This window comes from Typopeltis vanoorti, chromosome 8 (genome assembly GCF_054136105.1).
Source record: "Typopeltis vanoorti isolate ZY-2024b chromosome 8, IOZ_Tvanoo_1.0, whole genome shotgun sequence".
In the NCBI taxonomy this organism is placed as follows: Eukaryota; Metazoa; Arthropoda; class Arachnida; order Uropygi; family Thelyphonidae; genus Typopeltis; species Typopeltis vanoorti.
In genome coordinates this window covers 75,563,812-75,584,151 of record NC_143556.1, presented here as the reverse complement: position 1 = coordinate 75,584,151, position 20,340 = coordinate 75,563,812, and the positions used below count along the sequence as shown (strand labels likewise).

The 20,340-nt window shown below is 35.3% G+C and overlaps 1 pseudogene; it reads right to left on the bottom strand.

Moving 5' to 3' along the window:
* The window catches only part of LOC150104116 (general transcription factor II-I repeat domain-containing protein 2-like), a 47,098-nt pseudogene that overhangs the window by 1,835 nt on the left and 24,923 nt on the right, over positions 1–20,340 (bottom strand).

Here is a 20,340-nt window from a genome sequence, read left to right as displayed (position 1 = left end):
ATGGTAACCTGTAACTTATTGACATGTGGCTTAAAATGGCTGCGTGATTAGTAATTTCCATTTAGTGTCGCCAACATTTGATGATAGAAACATGGTACAAAGAATTATAGTAATAAGTTTTACTTTTGTTTAAAGCTGTCATAAAACATTTAGAAGTTTCAATTTTTTCTGTTTTAATCCCCGCAGGATGTTAGAAACACTGATTTTTAGAAAAGAAATCATCAATGTTCTGGGGAAGATACGAAGCATTCGCGGGCCGCCAGTTTGCGATCCTTGGTTTAAAGTTTTGTAACACGTTTTGTAACAGACTTTCGATGGTGCAGTTAAAAAATGACAATGTCCTCTGGGTGGAAAGGCCTTTGATATATTCTGAATCACGCACAGGTTGGAAAGTTTTCTTTGTCCTTAAAACTTGATATTCTTTCCCACATAATACACAAACTAGCCAGAGAACACACACACACACACACACACATACACATACACATAATTTAATTATATTTTAATGAACTAGAATTGCAAATGAAATGTAGCCTTCTCCTTGACTGGAATCGGCTAACTGAAAAGAGTTCGAAAATTCCTCTGCAATGAAACAGGAAAGGAAGTCTTTATAAACGAATGATGCATGTTGAACTGATTAAGCCCTAGAAAATTAAGCCAACTTAATGGACTCTTTTAAAATTCGTTGAATAGAACTGTCGAAGTTATTCCTTAATTGAAATACTAATGTTAAAATAGTTTCAATTTCCAATATACTCATTAGGTGAGATTCTTTTCTATTTATACTTGCTCCAATGTTATTTAAAGATTTTATTTTTAAACATATTAAGTTTGGTCCCATATAAACGGGAATAAACTTTGTCATGTTTAATTTCTTTGTCATTTTACAATGACAGAGAAATTAAAAATTAAAAAGAAATTCTAAGAAAAAAAATGACCGCCTTCCGTATCATTAAATACAAAATAAGCTGCGTTTTTTAACTAAATGTCCGCTTATATTTTTATATTTTTTTTCAACAAATTGCATCCTGATAAAGTCCTAGTTATAGAAATATCTTTCCCTTTGTAACGAATTTTTTATTTATGCTGCCAAAAGCAGTAGGCAAAACTCTTCTTGCTTCAAGTTTTGTAAATAAATAGGCATTCATTTCTCACCCGTTCCCATCATAGGAAATTCATTTCTACCTGTGTGGTAGATGACAAAGTGACAAAAACACAGAATATATACTACTGTTCATCTCGTTTCCTTTATACCAGCTAGTATTTATATGGATGCCCAAATACGCACTTGATTACATACTTTGGGTTTTCACTGAACTGTGAGATTCAAAAACTGATTCTAATCGAAAAGAGGAAAAGAAGTCACTTTCCAGGGGTCATAGTAACTTAGGAAGTGGTAGGAAAAAAAGATACTTTGATGCAATAGCTAGAATCGAATTTGTAGTTTTTCTTAATGAAGCTACCACCAGGACATCCGGGCATGCTTTGAAACTTTTTCTTAGTTGTAAAAGTTGCATGTTTACCACTAATACTGAATTTAATTTTTGTTCTTCAGTAAATTTAATTGTCTTTTATGCTTTTCAAGAGAGCTAATTTATATAGCTTAAATTATTTGGACGCCAGTATTGCTCCAGCCAACTGGCGAATAGTTTATAAGTTTGAGAATTTTCGTAAATAAAACGACTCTTCATTCTGCCAAGAATAGTAATACTGCGAATTAGTATTCTTGCTTCAGAGTCATCCATTTCGGAATAAGAAAACTTGGGACTTATAATTCATGACAGCGGGTGAGTTAGTAGGCGTGAATGTAAGTTATAAATAAGATGCTTGAGGACTCAGGAACTTCCATTTCAGTGCACAGGCAAGCGTTGCTCAAGGCTTAGGAGAAGTACTGAAGAGAACGGAGAGAAAGGGGAAAATAAATGGGAAATTGTAATTGTTGCCCACTGATAGTTTTTACCTTACTCAGGAAGAATAATCAACGATTGACGAAAATCGAAAATGAGAGGATCTACGAGTTAAAGAAGATGTTCGTGGAAGCTAGAAGGAAAGAATTTCACGGCACTTTGAGAAACGACTTTGCAAAGTTTGGCTAGCAGGTTAAGGTTATGCTAGGATGTGTGTGTGTGTGTGTGTGTGTGTGTGTGTGTGTGTGTGTGTGTGTGTGTGTGTGTGTGTGTGTGTGTGTGTGTGTGTGTGTGTGTGTGTGTGTGTGTGTGTGTGTGTGTGTGTGTGTGTGTGTGCGCGCGCGCGCGCCAATAATGGCTAAAATTACAGTATTAATATAAAAAATATAAATAAAATGGCAGGTTTTTGCCTCCCAGAAAACAAGCAAACTGGCCATAGAACACACGCGATTAACAGATATAATGCAATGGCCACATAGCCATTGTTGCTTGCACCATAAATCCAAATCAAAACCAATCCACAGAATTTATTGTGCACGTGCAAATCAAGCTGAGGTTTATTTTTTAACCAATTAGTGGCATCGTTTTAATTACTCCAAGCCTAAAAGTTACTTATTTGTTGCTTGCGATGGGTTCCACTCCCATTGTATTTGGAATTCACAAAGAATTTCAAATGTAATGGGACAAAACACAAAGAATGAATGTTTGTGAATTCCTCAATAAATTAATCGCCTTTAATATAGGATATCATATTATTGTTGTTCTTTTAAAAAAAAATGGTTTTCACAGTTCATCCTGAGATGGCCTTTTAATATAGACGAAGTACAATAATGACGAGATGAATCATAGAATGGTGCAGATTGGTTTCGTTAAAGAGCTAACACGTTGATGATAAATCGAAATCATCGTGTTTGAAATTAAACTGATTTTTATTAGAGTGAATTTGTAACCATTAAACCTGCTTATAATAAGGGAGCAGTCGCGGCTCGTCTACAAGGGGATGCAGGACTGCAGCACCTCCAGTATAAAATAAAAGTTCCTCTTTTATTATCGCCGTTCTTAAATTTTTATATGTTAATCTAAAACCCGTTATTTGCTTGTTTCTAATACAATACCGTTCGATAGTATTTTATATCATTTATTTTGTAGCAATAGTTGTATTTTGCAATAGTCAATGTGCTGTGCGAGCTAGGGTTAGTATGAGTACTGGGGCTAGTACATTCAACGCTGGAGCTGCATTCAATGCAGACCGTGCCAAACCGCTACCTAGTGGGGATAACGTAGTGTGTGTGTGTGGGGGGGGGGGGGGGGGGGCTAACGGGCGATTTACGTGCAGTTTGGACTGGTAGCATTGCAGTCCAAGATACTACTGGCGAGCAAACAACAAAAATTAACGTTGTTGTCGTTATCGTAAATAAATAGTTGCCTTTACTAGCATTTAATTTATATCTTTGTAGGAATGAACGAAGAGAAAAATGCCGTTTAATATTTGTGAAATATAACATTTTTACGCCTGGAACTGCAGTAGGAAAAACTTTAAATTAAAGCTTTGGGGCATCATTCACCTGATTTAAACATTTCTCCGGCCTCAAAAAATAGAGCACAGAGTTATGTACGACAATTTAACTCTGGTATTTATAATATTGATTTTTTAATCAATATTTATATAATAAAAAATCAATCCATATATATATATATATACGTATTTAACTTTTATTGCTATAGCCCCACCACTACAAATTCCTGTAAAGGAGGGTTTACAAAACCGATGAAAAACTGAATAAATATATCAACGCAGGAATAATCTTCCTTATGACTAGGATAAACGCAGTCGAGAGTAAGTTACGTTTAGAATCCATTTTTGTTACTTTTTTCTCTTATACTTTATCAATAATGAGCCTGCAGCTCATAAATCTACTGGAAGCTATTCCACCTCGAGAGCTGTGGCTTGTCCATTTCGGCCATGGAACGTTAATCCCTCATTCTCAGGAACTTTTCGAAGTCATACATTTCTGATGACTATAAAAGAAGTAATCGTTTTTGGCCAATTTTAATGTAATTATGTTCGTTAAATCATATTCACTTTTTCGTGCCCACGCAGTAAATATTTTCTACATTTAATGTGCATGTATTAATACCACAAGGGACACCAGAAACACGGTTTCTTTGGGATCCTTTAAGGTACTTTCATAATGCTAACTATATGCATATACCAAGCGTGTAATGCAAAATATTTGGTCACGTGTTCTAGAATTTTAGAATTTTTATTTTAGTATTTTAGAATGCTGCGGGTCCGTAATGGTCAATGTGATGATCACAACGGGAAAAACAAAGGATCTTTCGGAGTGAAAAGATGATTAATAATGCCAATTACGCTTAACTAAGGCCAAGAGGAAGAAGATTGATTTTGCTCTTCAAAAGTAATAATAAAAAAGGCTGCTGAGAGATGATATTGAAGATGAAGATGACATTTTAGTTTTAAAGAAACTCTAACAGATGAAAGACATATTCATTTAATATTATGGATGGGAAGAAGGTTATGATTTACGAAGAAAGTTATTATTATTAAGTTTGAATATCTTGACGCTGGAATATTCAAAAAATTCAAATGAACAAAAAATCTAATGAATGGCAGCAGAGAGAGAGAGAGAGAGAGAACATGACAATCAAGAAGCGATTCATTGTTTGTATTTATTAATTAAATCTGCTTGAACTTCTATCGAATTAATACAGGATGCTTCATTAAGTCCTGAATAGTACAAATGCTCACCTCCAGTGGCGGCTCATGGCTTGGAATCGTGGGGGTGCTGCAACATTCGAAATATACATACACACTGTAAGTGCAGCGTATACGTGTTTTGGATAAAATATCAAAATTATGGTAAAATTAAAAAAAAATTAAACATGAAAATATATTGTTTATTATCGATAAAATTATACAGTTTTAGTATAATTCAAAACTACTTAAAAATAAAATCCGTTCCTTTAACTGTAATAAAAGGAATGGATTTACAATTTTTGGACATTACAATTAAATCCTTTAATTGTAATTAAAAGAATGGATTTAATTGTAATGTCCAAATATTTAAAGAGACGGAGTAAACACGATAAGAACTGCGAACACTCTAGTACTGGCGCAAAATGCATATAAACAACAGTGGAACTGCGCGACGGACAGTGCCGCAGTACGCTAATAGCTCGCATCTCAATATGCTTGCGCGCGTAGCAATATGACACTGTGGTAAACACAGTGCTGCTGGCGTCCTTCGCTCTCCTAAGTGCTACAAGAATGATTTTTATTATTTTTTATACAAAATAAGAGAATTGTATAGGATTGTTGGTGATTAAAATTAAATCTTACAAGCAAATATAAATAAATTAATAAATATATTTATATATCGAGAAAAATTGGAGGTGCTGCAGTTCCACAGTGCCTATGCACGAGCCTCCCCCCCCCTCGTGCATTAGAGGTGAGTCACCTCTAATGCTGTGTTTGAAGAAGTAACAAATCAAGTAGCATACGACAAATGGGAGGCCTCAATAGTCAAGCTAAGGAGGTAATTCTCTTTTTCTATTAGAGATTTGCACTGCATTATTCCCAACGCTGAACAAAGCATTCGTGAAGTTATTACATCTCAGAAAATTTGGATATGCTACGTGGAAATTTGTATGGCTGGATATCTACAGTATATTCAATAGAAATTCAATATACTCTAAGAGAGTGAGTATATTGAATCCATGCAGCTTGCAATTCAGATGAAATCTTAGTAATTCTTTCATCAGAAAATTGAAATTTGCAGTAATTCGTTACATTATCATACTTAAAATCTACTAACACTTGTGATTATTATTATTAATATTCCAAAGGTGGAAATTTAGTGATATACTGATAGTTCCTGCTTCTGCTCTCAGATACGACTTGTGACCTGATGATCACTGATAGTAATTTTCTTTATTGAACAGCTCTAACGTTATATAACGATATTAGGGGTCTGGCTCAATTTCTTATCATTTTACTTATTTTTGGTACTTAAAATGGACGAGTTAGGTGATATTCGGTTATCAGTTTTCCTAGTGTGGCTTCTTTACATTGGATTTTGAGGGAGGTTTTCTAGTATTTTGTTTCTTGCAGGAGACGGAGGTTATCTATTATTCTGTTTGATTTCTTGAAGGTTAAATTATCTTCATTTTCCACTATGCACCATCGAATGTTGTTGAAGATTGAGGAATAAGTGCCTTCTAGTATTGCCAAGAAAGCATATTTTTGACTGGGGACTCAGTTTTGACTAAATCCTCAAGAAATCGAAAACTCAGTCTGGGGACTGAAGTTTGGATTTCTTGAGGATTTTCTACTTTTATGTGTAGTCTATACATTACTGGAATTGAACAAGAAATCACACTTGTGAAATAAGGACCATTTAATTAAGTTAAAGGTATTTGATTATTTTTAATGTTTTAAAAATTATACACTATTTTATAATAATACGTCCTTTTAATTTATAAATAATTAAATTTTCTATTCGGCAAATAATGTAAAATTATAAATTTAGGGAAAATATTAACAAATCTCTTCAAAGGTTTACTTTACGGACGTTTTGTTATTGCTGCTTCCCTGTAAATTTGTTTTTACATTTCTTCAGAAACAAAACAATTTTAAACTAGTTTACTACATCTGTGAAGGTTGAAACAGAATGCGTATCTACAAGAGAATAAGCAAGCACTGCACAAATTCTACTTGCTCTTTCATGTCCGTAATTCTGTAACACTCCCTTTTTTGGTTTAAGAGATTTCGTGAATGTTTGCATTTATACTATTCAATTGAAAAACGTCGTAATACTTACGAAGGTTCCATCTTATTAGTAGCTAATTAAACAAAAGCACATTTCTAGATGATCATGCATATTCTGTTCCACAAATTTCCAAAATGTGCATTTTATCTAATAACAAAAATCATTTGAACAGGTTTTCTTCTTTGTAAGTTATTTTGATACAACAAACATAAAAGCATAGATCACATCAGGTGATAGAAACGAAATTTAAATTTTATATTTGATGAGAGCGTGCAATTAAACTGAAAGAAGAGTCATAAAATTCATCTTCTTCAATGCTATTTTTTGCCTGCACATTTAATTGCATCCAGGGGAATGTTCTCCAGTTTTCATCCTCCAAATCCAACCTTAAATAGTTGAGATGGAGGAAACCACTGCTAGTATTATTATTATTGTCCTTCCAATAGGAATATAACGGCATAAACTCTGAGAATTACTCCAATTCATATTTATAACTTCAAAGTACTAGCAAATTCATATACAGTTTTGAACAAGAAATACGTTTAAATTACGAAACTGTTAGAATAATGAAATAAAATCTGAAGAATAAAGAATGAAATACACCTGAATAAACGAAGTATTCGAATTGACCAGAACGTTGCCATAGATAGTTCGAAAAACAGAACAACTAGTCAGAGATTTAAAGACTCTTTCGACGATGAAATGTTATAAATTTATGGCGAGCAAATACCTATTCTTCAAAAGCCATAAACGAAACATGTGAAAATTTGGTTTTCTTAAATGACAGCTCTCCATGCATACATCTCAAAAGCTAACATCGCAGTGTATATCTAATCAAATTCTCTGGATTTTATCAAATATATTAAGATGTAGTCATCCAAAAATTGTAAAAGTCTCTGGATTTAGTCACTTGGTTCTTTTATTCTTCTTGTATAATAATGATAATGATGATGATGATGATGATGATGATGATGATGATGATAATAATAATAATAATAATAATAATAATAATAATAATAATAATAATAATAATAATAATAATAATAATAATAATAATAATAATAATAATAATAATAATAATAATAAACCGATTTAAAGAACTCGTAACGCTTTTATGTTACGGTCGATAACACTACTATAGTCCGTTGATTATCTATACCCTACCTATATAGACAATACAATATACAGACATGGACTTGTTTTGAAAAGAAGATGATCATGCAAGCATATTATGAATCAAATCCAGCTTCAAGAGTATATCAAAGCGAATGTATGTATTTTGGAAGCAGAAATTTCTTGATACAAAACTCATGGGTAGTGATTAATGGATCAACGAAGATTTATTGGAAGAAACAAAGTTATGTTGATCTTGAATAATAGCAAAGACAGATTGTCAAGGTATGCTAACAGGAAACCATGAGGCAGCTGCAAGGCCTATGGGAAAGAAGCCTCAAATAAATTTCTTGGATACAGATAATCCAAATAATAACCACCAGAATTACTTAAATATTATGCAACAATAACTGAGAAATATGATTGTAGAACAAATACAGAGCACCAAACAAAGACAGCTACTACCGACACTGAAGCAAAGCCGAAGACAAGATCTAGCTGCAATATTGAACAACATCGACTTGGTAATAGAAACAGTTCCTACAAAAATAGTTGGAGAAACAAATCAGCTGATGTACAGTGCTGCAGTTGTACGTACAAGAGAACTTAAGTATACAATAAAACAGATGAATAAACCAAACATAGAAACCCCAAAATGGAAATTACTTTTGAGTTAAAATAAACAAACTTCTAGTAGATGTGAGCAATTTAAAGAATTTAAAAGAAGGAAAACTTAAACAATAAAAGACCAAGAACAGCTTAGTAAAACGATACAACCCTTAAAAAATGTATAACTGATGCATCAAAAAGATTAAAACAAAGATTGTGGCCTCAGGGGAAAAAAGATTATTCGTGAAAGCAGAAAAATGAATACAATCAAAGCATTCGTTTAGAACTAATTAGTATCAATTTCACTAAAATACTGATGGGGAAATCCGAACAAAATGTTGAACACCTCAACACCGAAGAAACACTAAGTTCTGGAAGCAGCTTGAATGAAAGATGCTGAAAAACAATTGACTAATACTCAGATGGAAAACCTTGTATTAACCACAGAAATGATCCAAAGGCAAGCAAAGAAAATGAAGAACTGGAGTGCACCAGTCATGAACTGCATGGCTTTTGGCTCAAATGCTTGCCCAGTACTCATTCTCGATTAACTCAACAATTTAACATTTGCAAACAAGCCCCACTGAAGAGGTCGATGACAACTGGAAGGACAGTTCTGATTTTGAAAAGCAAAGGAAAAGTAGTCCTTCCAAGTAATTACTGCCAAATAAAATTGCCAAAACATTTAAGTTACTCACTGGACCTCTAGCCACTTCGATTAGTCAATATTCATTAAACAAAACACCAATTAACTGACAAAATGATTTTGAAAAATATTCAAAAAGACGAAAAGCCAAATTATATACGGCATGGATTGATTATTAGATAGCATTTGACTGTTTGTCGCACAACTGGATTATAAAATGTTAAGAAATATTTGAAGTGAGTAAAAACATCAAAAAAATCCTAATAGCTGTCATGATCAGATGAAAAACTCAGTTAATGGCCAATGGAGATAATCTGGGTACAGTGAATATCAAGAAAGGAAATTTTCAAGGTGACTCACTATCACCTATATTCTTTATCGCACTGATTCCTTTAACATTAATTCTAAAGAAAACCAGTTTTGGATATGAAATATCAAAGCAAGCAAGGAAAAATATCTCATTTGTTATACATGGATGACCTCAAGCTATACTGGAAATTATCCAAAGAAATTAGTTACTTCTCAGTGAAGGTATTTGTATGGAGTTTGGACTTGAGAAATGTGAAACACTGTCCATAGGACAAAGAAAAAAATAGCAGGTAAAAAAAGAATCGCATTTGCAGATGGAAGGAAATTAAAAACTTGCCATAGAATGAATTCTTGAGGGAGAAGATATTTTAAGTTCAGAAGTAAAAAAAGAAACAGTGTGTGAATACATCTGAAATTTAGAAAATATCTGTAATTTTCTAAATTTAGAAATTTAGAAAACTTTTCTAAATTTAGAAAAAAATAGAAACGTTCTCAAATCCGAACGGAATTGAGGCAACACTGTAACGGCAATCAACATAGGTCATCCCAGTAATCAGATACACAGCAGTAATAATTGACTGGACACAAGCTCTTTTGAATGCACTTGAACGTAAAACATGAACATTAATGACAGTGAATCAGCCTTGTACCCACGCAGTGATGTGGATCTGTTATATGAACAGGAAAAGTGGAGGATGTGTTCTTTTACAAGTGAAACAAACAGTAAAAATGAAATCCAGCATTGAATGATTACACACAAAAGATGTTAACTGAAGGAAAAAGTAGTGAATGTAATAGTTTCAAAAAAGCATTACAAGGAGAATAACATGTGTAGTTTATTGCTGTGAAAATACCGAGAGATAACAGAGTAGAAGGAAACGTGCCTGAAAAACTGACCAAATATAGAGACCTGGAGAATGAAATTCATCGACTTTAGAGCAAGAAGGTAGCAATTTCAGTTGGCATAGGAACGACAGGAGCAATATCATGGACATCTATGAAACATCTGGAAACGTTAAGCATCTTAGGCATAACTTTTCCAGATGTTTCATAATGAATCTATAACACCAATCTCAGCTCTAAAAAACTGCACTTTTAGGGACATTTCACAATTTACGATGACATCCAGTCAATTCCAAAGCATTTGGATAAGGCTCGAAGTGGACTCATTTACCAGTCAAAGATCTCATTATTATATTTCATGTGTCCTATTACTTTTTGACTGTGAACTATGTTAATTTATTAATAATAATAATAATAATAAGAAGAAGAATTTTTGACAAAGTTTATTATCCTCTTCACAAATACAGAACATTTGCAAATATACAATTGAAGTATTACAATTACATTTTTGTTCACTACAATTATTCAATAAACTAAATATCTTATTTAAATATACATAAATAATAATACTAACAATGTATTTTGCAATTTTTTCCCATACAATGATTTGCAATGATTCATTTAATTGTGTTAAGAGAGATAATTTTCACATTTACGATATTGGTTGTGAAATACCACAAATTATTCCACAAATAATAATAATAATGACCCGTTTGAAAGAAGTAGTGAAGTAACCTTTATGGTATAGTCGATATCACTGCTATAGTCCTTTGACTATTTATACTCCACAATATACATTTAAGAAGAAACTGAGCTTGCAGTGCAAGTGACAAGTCTTATCAATTTTAGAATGATTGATGGATGTTTTCTGGACTTAATGTAATTCCTAAAAAATATTAATTTCCCAGAGGGTTTCATTTTGTTCTCTTTCCTCATTCATTTTTTTCTCTCTCTTCAACGGTTTACATCTGCGCGTATCGTAGGAACTCGAAGAAAGAATCTTAAAACAGATAAAACGCTTTTTTAAGAATCACTAGTAGTTGGTAGACATTTCCACGTTCTTTAATTTACGTCTTGTTCGTTCTCATATCGCCTCTTTCACTATATTTCGCATTTGGAATCGAAAACTATTTTAAAAACCTAGCTGTTTAGAAGGTCATTTCAATGTTACGCATAAATACACTTAAAAATAAACAGTAGTGATAACAATAGTTGCTTCTTAATATTTCTATGAAAAAACATTGAATTGCAGTAAAAAAAACATTTTCCCGAATTCCACACACACACACACACACACACACACACACACACACACACACACACACACACACACACACACACCATGAGTATGACATGTGCAAGTGGGTGGTGGGTGTAAGTATACGCGCATCTGTTTTAATCATAACTGAACTTCAGTGATTTTGGATAAGTTATTTTCACAATAAAACAAATACAAAACAATTATCACTGGAAAATTATTTATTATTTCGAGATTTATAACCAATCCGTTCTAATTTAGTTAAAAGCATCGTAGCACGTTAAAAGCAAACCATCTTCAAAAGCGAACCATCCAGTTTTCCAAGCGCGAAGCGAAACTCGATACAAATCTATAGACCAATAAATTTCTTTACCAACAAACGTAGTTCGAGCAATGCTGTTTAATATTTGTTTCATTTTTCATTTAAAATTATCATCCGTCCGTGCAATAGCGGATAAAATCTACCTTTACAAGATAGATGCAGGAAGAAATCAATTTTCGAAATTGGAATCCTGTTCCTTTATGAGAACTGAGGAAAATGAAATATTCAGACAGTCAATATTTACTTGTAATTTTAATATTGCTTCTATGGTTGTTCCATTTTTGTTATTTTTACTTCGCGCTTGGGAACAATTGGAAAACGCTGCACTTTGTAAACCTTATCTTTTAAAATTGCTGTACTATTAAATCGTTGTAGATTTCAAAGTATTGAATTAATAATTGCCAGGAATTGTAAATTATTTTTACTTTCTTTATCCATTTTCTCCTATTTCTGTCCGAAGGAAATATTTTAAAATTAAAACAGCATTTTAAAAAAATGAAAGTATAACAATATTTAAACAAAAAGTCGTCCTAAATTGGACAAAATTGTAAAATACAAAAAGAAAAAAAATCAAAGAGAAATAAAGTAAACTGGATACTAAACGGTAAGTGGAGAAGAGGAGAAGTTGCGTGATAGTCTTTGAAAACAGCAGCACTTAAAGTAATCAGGCTTAACAGTAGAAGTAGAAGAAGAAAAAACTAAAGATTTTAATTATACAACATTTGGATAAAAGGAAATGGCCTCACTAGTATGCATTTACTAGTGAGGCTAGGATCTGTTAATTTTTAAATCATTTGCTGGAACTATTATATCGCATTTCTGGCAAATAAAAGTTAGTAATAATGAAAACGTCATTCTTACATTCTTTAAAACATTTTAAAATGAAATTTTGAAATTACTGTTAGGAAATCAGTTGTGTTCTATTATACTTATGCTCATGACGCGTCTCACTCTTTCCAGATGGCAATTTTACAGTTTCAGCTATTTCCATAAAGGAAACAGGTACATCGAATCACGCTACATCTTCCACCCACCAAGTAGATGTGTGGCGTATGCCCGCTGAACGTCTCTTACCAGAGTGCGTAACCCCAACTATGAAATACGGAGGCGGCAGCCTAAGGATAAAGTCCTGTTTTTCCTGGTTTGGTCTTTCTCGGACCTCTGTTTGTGGTACCATGAACATTAAATTCCTAGAGATACCCGAACAATCTGAACAATGCAATCCTTCCTACTTTGTGAGGTTTATCCAGAATTGACCTTGTCTCTTTCGGCATGACAATGAACGTGTCATAAGGCTGCTGCTGTAACTGCGTGGTCTGTGGACATGAACGTAACCACACTACACTGGCCTCAGCAGAGGCCAGTGAAGTGTAGTGATTTCAATCCTATTGATCATCTTGGGATGAATTAGAGCGTCGGGTGAGGTCAAAGGACCTCCGTCCCACAACAGGACCTCATTACATACTTACAAGAAGAATGGTCCAAAATTCCCATTGATCGCTATCGAACGCTTGCAGAATGGATGCCGTTATGATTGCTGCAGTCATCGCAGCTAAAGAACGTCCTGCATCTTATTATGGTGGGCGACATAGCTGTTTGTTCCTCACACTATGGTTTCCATTGACTTCTTTCCAAGTAATTTATATCATATACGTATTTCTGTCGTATAGCACACTTCTGAGTGTCAACATAGATCTTTGTCTTGGTCGTCATCTTTTCCCTTCTATTCTTGGCATCATGCACTTGTTTTGACAGTCTTTGCTCTCTCAATTCCATTCTGTTTAAGTGGATATATTACTTTAAATTAAGTTTGCTCATATATTCTTCGATGCTATTGATATCAACTTCCTTTCTAATAGTTATTTTTATGTTACTTCCAAATATTAACGGTTATACACCTATAGTATCTTGGAGGAGATAAGGATTTATTTTTTTAGATTCGAACTCGCAGCCTCTTGTCGGCACAGTGCGTACATTATTATTATTATTATTATTATTATTATTATTATTATTATTATTATTATTATTATTATTATTATTATTATTATTATTATTATTATTATTATTATTATTATTATTATTATTATTATTATTATTATTACGTCGCATCTCCAAGGAATCCCAAAACTCATCGCGGGAGGTCACTCAACTCCGCTATACACACACTCACCGACTCCCCTACTTAATTCTGCACCTACTGCTACCATCACCACCACCACTACTCTACCACCATCAACACAGCAACACACATCGCCATCTATCAGCTACCACCAAAAGTATTTTTGTCAGTAAATTGCTTGGGTTCTCTTAGTCGATTTTCATGCATGAAAATCGGCTAAAAGAACGAAATCGGGGAAAAATTCAGCCTGTTTTAAGGGTGAAAAGCTCTGCTATCTCCGTATGAGGTCAGCTAACTCACCTGCAATTGAAACAGACCATATAAAGATTCCTCTCGTCACAAAGAAGATCGAACTCAGGTCTTTCCCAGTGGAAGGGGACAATACCTCGTTGTTCTTCCAATCGCGCTACGGAGGCGCAACATTAACCACCAATCAGCCTGCCATGATGGCAATTTTTTCCATTTAATGTAAGTCGTCCAATGATCCCATCATATATTCACATAATTTTATCAGAACATTCATAAGTTTAGTTTTTCTCTTATAATAACAGAACGTTGTCTTATAATAAGACAGCGTTTTTATAAAAGAGAAATTAACAAAAGCATATGAATTTGAAAAATAAAAAATTTACACATGAATTTATTCACCTGGCTCTCACACCAGCTTGGCTTATTAAAATAAGCCACCTACATATTTAATTTACCGTCTCCACTGTATTTCAGTTATTTATATACCTAAATAATTGACAGTATTTCACTTGCTCTATAGTGATGATATTACATGTTTCTACTTATTTTTATAGTTATGTCATTTGTAGTGTTTTTTTTTATTGTTGATTTTCCAATTATTGTACGCTCACGGTTCGTAGAACTGGAGCTGGCAGATTGCCAAGAATAGTCAATTCATGCCAAAGGGGAGAAAGAAATAAACGATGTAAGAACTGGTCACCAAATAAAACACGGGAAATCACGTGCTTTATACGTAAAATTTTCCAACTGTTATACAAGCAAAATAGTTGCCACTTTAAAAGACTACAATGTTCATAAAATAAAAGTTAATTTTCCAACGTGTAATAATAAACAACTTATCCCACAAGACGGATTGATTACCCTAATATCAGAATGGATTCTCCTTTTTCTGACATGCGCAGAAGTGTCGAAGAGTCTCGTATCTCTGAGTATACAGTACTGAACTTGTACTGGATTAAAAAAAAAAATTTAAATGCTAGCTACAGTATTACATATCAAATATCTACTGACTGTGCATGAAAAAAAACGGGTTAAATTTATGCTACAGCACTTAATGAGAGGATTATAAAACTGTTTACTTTCTCGTACATCGTTTATTTCTTTCTCCCTAATTCAATACTAATTCATTAATTTAAGAAATATGATGCTCCTAAGTCAGTACAACCATGTCCGGGTAAACGTAATTCAAAGTTAAATGATTTTAGTTAAATGTTGTAATCGTCTGATCGAATGATCTCAGAAATGTTTCCACAAATTAATGCTCTCTCAGATGCATAATTAGATTTAACATTAACATTAACATTTCTGGCTAGATGGGTGAAGCAAAATTGCTTTTCATATTCCCCTTTGTCTTGTAATGGTAGGACTTTAAATGGAATGTTTGTGAGCTTTATGCTCGCCCATTGAGGGCAGTGAAGTTAGTTGTGTTCAGCTGAACTTAATATAGACTTTGGTCTTTTATATTTGTTGATTTCTTCTTCATTATATTCCGAGGCTTCCTTGATTAAAGGGTTTGGGTGGTTACTTGTCTTGGTAAAGAACTTCTCAGCTAGATTTTTGAGAAGGGAAGAGATATAAGGGATATTAACTTCTCTATGGATCTGGGTGTTTCTTATGTACCAGGGGGCATCCAGAATCATCCTCAGGCTCTTATTCTGTAATCTCTGAAGTTTTAGAATGTTTGAATTTGCGGTGTGGCTCCAAGCTGGGGATGCGTAAGTGATAACCAGTCTAATTGCCATCTTGTAGATTGTTAATTTTGTTTGCATATCCAGTTTACTTTTTCTGTTGATCATAGGGAAGAGCTGTGCTAAGACGTTGGATGTCTTAGAGGTAATGTAACTAATATGTTTGCTGAATAGGAGTTTACTATCAAGAATCACTCCAAGATATTTAACTTCAGTCTGCCATGGAATCTTTACTCCCAATAAATAAATATCCTCCATGGTGTGAATTTTCTTTCTAGTGAACAGTATGGCTGAGCTTTTCTGGGGGTTAACTTGGATCCTCCAGTCTGCCATCCATTTTTCTAAGGTGTGTATGCTATTTTGTAATCTTTTAGTTGCCAGTTTTGGGCTCAGTGATCTTGCCATCAGTGCAGTATCATCTGCATATAATGCAGTGAATGTTGTTCTTGGGTTCAGAGGGATGTCTGCTACATATATTGAAAACAGTAGAGGTGCCAGAAGAGATCCTTGAGGTACGCCTGCCGAGATCCTGCGTCTGGTCGAAACCGTTTCGCCTACCCTGACCTGCATGTATCTGTCTTTCAGGTAAGAATGTATTACCTTTATTAGCCTGACTGGAAAATTAAATTTTATCAGTTTGTAGAGAAGACCTTGATGCCATACTTTATCAAACGCCTTCTCTGCGTCGATGAAGATGGCAACTGTATTGAGTTTCCAGTTGAAACCTTTAGTAATGATTTCTACCAGCCGGTGCACTTGTTGGGATGTACTATGGGCCCTACGGAAGCCGAACTGTTCATTAGGCAAAATTCCTAACTTATCTGTTTCTGCTTGGAATCTTGAGAGGATCACTTTCTCTGTTATCTTTCCGAGACAGGATAATAGGCTTATGGGTCTGCATAATTAGATTGACAATTGACAATTGACATTTATGTCTTTAAGGGTGAAGCAAGATGCTTTTCATATTCCCCGCTATCTGTCGTGGTTACAGTGAGGGTAAAATTTACGAGCAGTTTGCTCGCCCTGAATGGGCATGGAGATTATGCATCGTTATAGGAGGCTAATATAGTTTTTGGTCTTCTATATTTGAATATGTCCGTTGGCTCATATGCTGCAGCTTGTTGAATCAAATCATTGGGGTGTGTGGACGTCTTTAGAAAAAACTTGGAAGCTAAGGATTGTAGATAAGAGAGAATATATGGAATATTTGTGTCTCTATGGAGCTGGCTGTTTCTAACATACCACGGGGCGTTCAGAATCATTCTCAAGCACTTGTTCTGCACACGCTGAATCTTGATAATGTTAGCGTTAGAGGTGTGGCTCCAGGCTGGAGAGGCATAGGTGATTATGGGACGAATCGTCATCTGGTAAAGTTGCAATTTGATTCTGTTGCTGAGCTTGCTATTTCTATTAATTAGCGGGTAAATCTGAGCTATGGCTTTAGATGCTTTTGCACATGCAGACTTGATATGTTGGTTGAAAGATAGCTTTTTGTCGAGAATTACACCCAGGTAATTTGTTTCTGTCTGCCAGGGAATTTTAGTATTGAATAGTAACACATCTCCTGCAGGAGACATTGGCCTTTTTGAGAAAAGAACCGCTGAGCTTTTCAGGGGGTTGACTTCCAATCTCCACCTAGAGAACCAACCCTCCAGCTTTAGAATGTTTTCTTGAAGCTTTCTAGTAACGAAGTGGGGTCTGAGGGATCTGGTTAGTATTGCCGTATCGTCCGCATACAGCGCTAAAATGGAAGTCATCGGATTGTGAGGGATGTCTGACATGTATACAGAAAACAGCAATGGAGCCAGTAGAGATCCCTGTGGCACTCCAGCAAAGATATGGCGCTGGGACGATATAGAACCGTTAATTTTAACTTGCATTGATCTATTCTGAAGATATGAACGGATTAGATGAACCATTTTTAGTGAGATGCCGGCTGAGATAAGTTTGTGCAGGAGTCCAAAATGCCAGATTTTATCAAATGCTTTAGATAGGTCTAGGAAAACAGCTCCTGTGTACTGGCGCCAGTTGTAGCTGGTGATGATATATTCCACAATTCTATGGATTTGCTGGGTAGTACTATGGTGTTGCCGAAAACCAAACTGTTCTTTAGGGAGGATGTTTAGGTCATTTATTGAGGTTTGGAGTCGTGAGAGGATGACCTTCTCTGCAATCTTACCCAGGTTGGAGATGAGACTGATTGGACGATAATTCTGCGGTAAGTGTGGGTCTTTGCCTGGCTTATGTATAGGAATCACATCAGCCAGTTTCCAGGTGGAAGGAAAATAGTGAAGTCTTAAGATTGCATTTATTATACTGGTCAGATGCACTATAGCTTTTCGAGGCAGCAGCTTGATCACCCTGTTTGAGATGCTGTCTGGTCCAGGAGCTTTATTGTTCTTAAGTTTTTTAATAATATCATATAATTCAACAGGTGATGCGGGTGCAATATGATCAGCACTGGTATCCGGGAGGTTTAGTGCATGTCTAACCTGTCTGTGGATTTTATACAGATGATTGAAATCAATGTTGTTATAAGATGGTTTGCACTGATCCTCAAGATTTTTAAGTATGGCTTCTGCCTTATCTGCATCTGTGTGGATTAGGCCCTGGTTTGAGATTATAGGGGGGAGGGATCTGTTTTTGTTTTTGATGTTTCTCAGTAGGCCCCAGATAGAGTGATCAATAGGTGAGATAGAGGCTAACTTTTTATCCCAAACTTCGTTTCTATGCGTTTTAAGTGCATCTCTTACTGCTCCATTCAATCTATTAAGCACTGTCTTATCCTGAGGAGCGCGAGTGTTACGAAATCTCTTCCTAGCTCTGTTCTTCTCTCTGATCAGGTCCATAATGTCCTCAGGCAAACGATCAGGCTTGGGAACAGGTTTCTGGAAGGTTGCAACCATTATAGCGGACTTAATCTGTTGGGTGAGGCTAGTCACTGCAGAATCCACATCTTCTGGTGTGCATATGTGTGGGACGGGTCCTATTTGATCCCGAAGTGCTTTAGACAATCTCTCCCACGATATGCCTGAATGAGGAGGAGACAGGCATTCTTGTTCTCCCAATTGCAGTAGAATTGGGTTGTGATCCGACGACAGCTCGTTTAGTGATGTAAGGCTGTACTGTAGTTTAATGTCTTGCAGGATGGCTATATCCAAGATGTCAGCAGTGCCAGATGTACTGAGATGAGTTGGTTCGGTAGGTCCAGCCACAACAGCATGGTTTAATCCTGTGTAGCTAGAAAGGATACGACCATTTTTGTTAGTGGATTTACTGTTCCAAGCAGGATGCTTTGCATTGAGGTCTCCAGCGATGATGATCGGTCCTTTTACTCCAAGGATGGCATCCAGATCTGAGGTCAATAATGTCTTTAATGGAGGGTTGTAAGCAGAAAAAATTTTGAGGTTCCCAATTGAGTTTGTGAGAACATTGATTCCTGTGATTTCGAGGTTGGTGGTAGTAGGGTTGGTTATTGAGTGATGATTGATATAGCTTTTGATAAGAGTGGCTGTACCTCCACCTCTATACCCAAGCCTGTCGTTTCTGTAAATCTGATACCCTCTGATTTTCAGGGTGTCAGCAGGCCTCAGGTGAGTTTCATTAATTAGCAGTATATCTGGGTTGTATCTATTATTAAATTCCTGGATTTCTAATAGTTTGTTTTTTATACCGTTGGCATTCCAACCGATAATCCTAAGAGAGTTTGGGACGATTTTTTTCCTATGCATCAGAGAGTGCAGATAATATGGATTGGGTTTGCTGTAGGAATCTTTTTGTGACACTTAAGGATGGATTTGAGTTGCTGAAATCCTGGAGCATGTTTGCAAGAGAAGAGGTGATAACAGCTGATAGATTTGAGTGTGGAGTATTCCGGTTCTGGGTTTGTACTATCTGTTTGGAGCGGGCCACATCAGCATATGTTCTTACTTGATGTTGAAGATTCGTTTTCTTAAGGGGCTCAGTTAATGATGGGCGAGCACCAGTTGTCATGTTCTCACTCTTGGAGAACTGAGTAGCCTGAGCTTCAGGAACTCTCGCATTAGATGACGAGGTAGATTGATGACTGGGATCATTCCATCTGTTTTTGGGATGATGCATACACCCTCTATAATTAGCAGGGTGGGGACCCCCACAATTAGCGCACTTAGCCGGGGTGGTTTTTGGCTTGGCGCAGGTGTTTGTGGGGTGATTCTCGCCACATTTTACGCATCTGAACTGAGCTTTGCATAGCTTCTGGGCATGGCCAAATTTTTGGCACCGGTGGCACTGCCCAGAAGATGATTTCTTTCTCAATGGTTCTGTGGTGATTTTGAGTCCACAGATTGATTTTAAATTATAAATGTCTTTGTAGATGTTATGAATTTCTACTAAGACTAAAGGCATAGGTGTCTTATTTGATCTAAACATTCTAGTGACCTTTATGGGGGGTAGTTCCTGTAGGTTAAGGTCAGTAACTATTTCATCTGTGTCAATATCCTCAGAGA